We start from the raw sequence: 6,412 nt of genomic DNA on the forward strand, positions 1-6,412 counted from the left end.
GAATAACAGAATGGCACGGGTTGGAAGGGACCTATGGAGAACATGTAGTCCACCCCCCCTGCTAAAGCAGGGTCACCTAAAACAGGTTGCACAGAATTATGTCCAAGAGGGTCATGCCAGAGAAGGAGACTCCACAACCTCTCTGGGGAGTCTGTGCCTGTGCTCTGTCACGCCCAGAGTAAAAAAGCTTTTCCTCATACTGAAATGGGACTTCTCATGTTTCAGTTTGTGACCATTGTCCCATGTCCTTTTATTGGACACCACTGAGAAAAGTATTGCCTCATCCTCTAGAAACCCACCTTTAGACTTTTATAAATGTTGATGAGATCCCCTCTCAGTCTTCTCCAGACTAAACAGCCCTGTCAGCCTTTCCTCACATGAGAGATACTCCATACCCCTAATCATGCTGCTAGCCTTCTGCTGAACTTTCCAGTAGTTTCTTGTCTTTCTTGAACTGGTGAGCCCAGAACTGGACAAATCACTCCAGCAGATCAGAACTGGTACACATATCAGGGAGATCCCACATGTCTCCAGAGTTGGGATCCTAAAGTTAACATCATTAAAATGATGGGAGCAAGATAAATAGTCCCTGCAACTCCTCTGCTCCTTCCACTTCTTTTCTTTTTATACAATGCTGGCCCACCATAGCAGAGGAGGACTCTGCTGTACTTACTTCTTCCTGGCACAGGAGGAGCATTTAGGTACACCAAGGAATCAGGAGCAGAGCTGATTTTGGCTCGGGAGTGGTGAGGGAACTCATGTGGGAGCAAGACAGATGAGGTAGAAGCAAGACCAAAAGAAAAGATGAGAAAGAAATGCTTTATGTATAAAAAATTATGATAGGTTGTTTTATTTGCTGGGAAATGGATTGAAGCCATGTGAGGAATGTTCTGTAAGAGTTAATGTGACCTTAATATACTTGGGACACTGGCAGCACCGTTTCTCTCTCTGGTACAAAGAGACGCAATCTGTTGCTCTGGATTGAGATAACAGTTCAAAATGCAAAGAGCAGACACTGAAAACTGTGACTCAAGCATTTTGGATCTCTGGGCTTATTTGTGCTGTAAGACTTCAAAAATCCTCTCATCCAAATGGTGACAAAACTTGAGTCGCCTTATTAAGGAAGATATGAGACAGGGCATTATTTTGGGTACATCAAAACTAGTTACTTTCCATTACAGTCTTGACTTACTTTCATTACTTATTAAGAAGCAGATTTCCTTCATTTTGAAGCTCATAGCTTAAACTCCTTACTGTGCTTTGTTAACAGCAAAACCATCTAAGACCAAACTGCCAGGCACCATCTATGATGGTTCCAGTACATCAAGCAAATATCCACACCATTTGCCTTCTAGGATTATACGTTTCTGTGCTATACCTGACAGAAGAGCTTCAAAGCCTCTCTAACTTACACTGCATTGCTTCTGCCTCAAGAGGTAGCCCCAGCACCTAGACTCAAGCACTGCAGATCTATCAATTCATTAGGAATGTCTTCTTGTACAACTTCCCTTAAAAATAGCAGTACCTTAGCTCAAAACTAGAAAAAAAAATGAAAAGGCTTGGATACCATATCTGCACATGTATGACCATGAACAGCTTTGGAATACAATAATCCTTTGAAGCTTTGGTCAGCATATCTGAAAATAATTTTCATCTGTTTTCATTGAAGTTCATTTTCTCCTATCATAGTATGCATCATTTCTGGATGACACATTGCTGATGCTTCCTCCACCAACAGTGACAGGTTTTCAGCAGCTCTTACTGCAACACACTGACCTCAGAGGTACCAGAGATTCTCTCTATCTGCTTAGTGCTAGCTTAAAACATGTCTACCAGTTTAAGTCTAGAAAAAAAAAACCGCAAATCAAACAAAAAAAAATCCCAACCAAACAACTCAGATGTTTGAATTTCAGTCCTGAGAGATGAGAACTTTTAAGGGCACAGATAACGTTCCATTGTAATCACTCTTCTTTCTGAGAAACCTTTGAATCTTTGCCCAGAACTGTGCAGCATGACAGATAGTTGCCTAGATATTCAGACTCAACTCCATTTCAACTGTACATTTCCACATACTTGTGAAAGTAAAAGCAAAAAAGAAACCTTCTAAAACTGAAAAGGTGCTCAATAGCAATTCCAAAAGTGATCTGCCCTGACGACACTTCACACACAGCCAGAACTACTGGAAATAGAGACACTACCAAGCATGGGGTTCCCTAAGCCACAGAATAACAGTAGTGAAAAACACTGTTTTTTTTTTATATCACACCCCCTTCCATTAGCCAGAATATTCATTTATAGAGACAGCAGGTACCAAACTTATAATACAAGACCTAATTACATTAAAAATCCGCCCCAATTAATTCCAATATAATCTGCTAATTTAGAAAGGGTAAACCAAAGTGAGGTACAATTTGCTTTACCTGAAGTGTGTCAGCAATGAAATACTGAATCCTTTTGCTGGACCACGTAGGCAGACATATAACAATCACAGGAGGCTACACCAAGCTAAACACTATTGCACATTTTCAGAACAGCACAACGTAGCTTAAACACCTGGAAGACACACACCCCCTCTCCCCTGTAGTTAATTGTATCTCTCTCTGTACCATCCTTTGTATAAACACATTCTCTGATTGTGAGATGTCTGAAAGAATTAGTCTCTAACAAATTGACTAGTACAATGAAACCTAAATCTTGGTTGATACCTGTGTAGATAAAGGAAAATTCTGTTGTTTTTTTTTTAATTAAAAAAAGTATGTAAATAGATCACTCCATTGAACTCATGCTGAAAAGATAAATTTCCTCTCTGGCAGACCATCGAATGTGAGGAAGACAACAGCTTGACCTTGAAATGCAGAGTTACAGAATGGTTGAGGTTGGAAGGGAGCTCTGGAGGTCATTTGGTCAAGCAGGGTCACCTAGAGATGGTTGTGCAGGACTGTGTCCAGATGGTTTTTGAACATCTCTCAGGATGGAGACTCCACCACCTCCTTAGGCAGCCTGTGCCAGCGCTCAGTCATCCTCATAATGAAAAAACATTTCCTGGTGTTTAGGAGGAGCCTCCTGTGTTTCAGTTTGTGCCCATTGACTCTTGTCCTGCCACAATGCTCCGCTGAAGAAAGCCTGGCTCTTTACACCTTCTCTGAGCCTTTTCTTCTCTAGGCGAAATAGTCCCAGCTCTAAATTGAGCTGAGAGCTCATCAGCCCACCATTGTGAGAATCTAATCCAACGCAAAAGAACCCATCATAGATTTTTTTTGACTCAGAGACCTTTATGGAAAAAGGGGTGTTTTTTTGTTCTAGTCTAGCAATCCTAAAATACTGTAGTCAACTAGATGATTAAAACCCAGGCTGTTCTGAGCAGTCTGTACTATGTTGCTGTAACATCTTATTACATATTTCTGGACATATCTCTCCCCAAGGGGTAAACATCTCTTTTGGACTAGCTGAAAGAGCCAGCATGAAAAAACACTGAGACTGAAGCCAGGACTCATCCTTAGAGTAGGGGAGCTAGAGAGGCCTATTTTCTTGCTTTAAGGGATTGATTTCCTGGGAAACTGTATAAAGGCCAGAAGCACATTATGCTCCGTGTGACTGTGGAAAAAAAAAGGTTCTGGACACTGATGTTACATAAATATTTACAAGTATAATTACTAACCAAACCTGTTTCTAGCCCCTACCCCTCCCAAGCAAGAAAACAGGATAATAGGGAAGAAAGTACTTGTGAAGAATAATAAGAATGAGCAGTGAAAGTCTAACCTGAAATGACTGATGGAAATGGCATTACAAAAAAACAACCGAAAAACCACAATTAACAAAAAAAACCCCAGCTAAAGAGCATCTGTAATTTTCCAATGCATATTACAGAAGACTGTGTCAGCTGTGACAAGAATGATAGCAGCACCATGCTTTTGTTTTCTTTATTTTACCCTTGAGGAGATAACCTCACGTATTTTGGTAGACACGACACATTGGCGATGATGTTTTTGTGATGTTGCAAAATTCCGCTTTCTTCTCATCCCTCTGGGAACAGATTCACTCATGCCATTTAACCACAGCACAGCTTTATAAAGAACAGAAAGACTAGAGGCATGGGATTTTGTGGGGACTCAGAGACAACACTAACTATTGTCCTTATCAAAAGCTAGCTGAGGAACCATCAATATGCATAAGAGACAACATCCTAATTTGGCAGAAATGGCATTTGACTCCCCCTTTTTTTTTTTTAAGGGAATCCAGGACACACGCAGGCAACTTGCAGCTCTGAGATACATGTGGCTTAGAAGCAGTTCAGATGTGCCTCCCATAAATAGACTGTACTGAGAGCTGGTGGTGAGCAGCTGGGTAACAACAGCAGAGCTCTGGAAGGAAGTGAATCAGCAAGGATTCCTGGGGAAGATATTGAGTCACCTTGAGACCCAACCACATGCTTAGGTTTGTGGCTGAACCTTGACATACAGTGCAAGCACTGAGATCTGAGAAGACTTACTGTTTTTTTCCTTTGCTGGGAGCACTCTCAGATATCATCTTCCTTTTAGTTCTCAGAAGGTGTCCTACAGCACGCAACGCTGCTAGCATTTCAGTGGGACTACTGTGTGCCCAAACCTCTAAGGCCCTTTTGAAAACCTCGTCCACAAGCTACAAACACATGGTAACATGAATTAGATGTGATTAATATGAAAGACAGTAAAATTGAAAAAAACCAAAACAAAACAAACCCCCAAACTCTTCTCAAGCTAAGCCTTCTCATTGAAGAGCAGGCCTGGTAGAAATCCCCAAAACATGCGATATTTCGAGTTAACGTTGAAATAGACTTAGCCTAGTCATTCCTCTGTTTTGACAGTAGAATTTCCTACTACCTTCTGAGCACCCAGGTTTTACAAAACAGTATTTTGTGCTGTGAAATTGTTATGCACTTAGGTTTAAAGAAATACACTTTGGCCCCACTGTAGGCCAGCCCATTATGAACATTATTAAAATCTACATTGTGTATCCGTCAGTGAAAATAAAGAAGACAAAACACAGAAGAAACAGAAAGTTTATACTAAAGACTGTTAAAGAAATCACCCAATGTTCAAAAAAACCAAAACATATTTATTTTGCATCAGTTTTTCAAGTATGACCTGAGATTTCTACTACCTCCTTTATCTCTGCCATCCCTTAAGGCAGTATTTCGAGAGAACATTTATGACCATGGAGTCAGCAAAAGGCCAATGACAAAACGGCTGACAAAAGGTTGACAGATTACATTTCATCCAGTGTATTCCTTTCCTACATTTTCTCCTGTAATCATTTCCACCACATATCAAGACTTAGACTGGCCTACTCTGGAAACACTTTTTTTCATGATACATGTTGCAGAACTCGTGTTCCTGAAGACTGTAAACTTTTCACTCTCTGTATTTCTGTGAATCTAGCTATGGATATTTGGAACTCTGGAGTTCTGTACACCAACAGACTCTGTGTTCAGTCTTTTCTCCACTGCCAATGTGGAAACTTGGTTCAACGTAGAAGCTGAAGGCTCAGTCAAATGCTTTGTTCTGGTTTATTGCTATGGTCAAGCTGTCAAAGGATTGCTCTAGGATGCGAGTAGCATAATAGGAATAAGAAAATTAGAAGATTAGACATGGATGTACAAATGGTAACAGGATTTAGACTCTGTCTGGCCTTTAATAAATGGTGTAATTTATAAAAAGATTTCTGAGAATTAAATATAATTATAAAAAAGCCCAGTTCTGTTTTGTGATTGACACAAAGGCCAAATAAGCAGGACTGCCATTCCACAGATCAGAAGATAGTTGTGCCTATATAAAAGATGTTAGCTAGAACAGATATACTATTCATTTATGATATGAGAAGTTCATCAGAACAGCATGTCATGATGTCTGTTTCTTGATTAAAGCAGCCCCTGTTAACATTTGCCACAGGATAATGTTGGAACCGCTGGCACTTAAAACTGCCTCTAGCGCTTGTTTTCTGGCTTCCAGCATATGGCAAAAGAAAATCTTACCAAAATGAACTGTCACTTTTAGCTGATGAGATTTCGTCTACATAATACTTTACAGAGAATGATCCTACAAAAGTTCTGGAGGAAGGAACAGCCTAACTACCTAGTCTCTTTCTTGCAATTTCTTTACTGCACTAAATGGCATTTGCTTTTCTAGTTGTAGTATTTGCAAAATGCCACACATACAATTAGAGGATACAAGAACTTTGCATGCAAAGAAAAGGACAACAGCTAGTGCAGTGTACAGTATCTCTGTAAACTTACTTTTGGCTAAGAATCCCATTGGTAATTCTTGGTGACGCTGCAAATAAAACATTTTGTTGTCATCGCTCAATTCAGGCTAGAAGCATTTCAGGCTCAATAAGCAACCTTTCACCCCATGTGAGTGTCAGTGCAGGTCCATTC

The sequence above is a fragment of the Gallinula chloropus genome (assembly GCF_964237585.1).
Source record: "Gallinula chloropus genome assembly, chromosome: 3".
In the NCBI taxonomy this organism is placed as follows: domain Eukaryota; kingdom Metazoa; phylum Chordata; class Aves; order Gruiformes; family Rallidae; genus Gallinula; species Gallinula chloropus.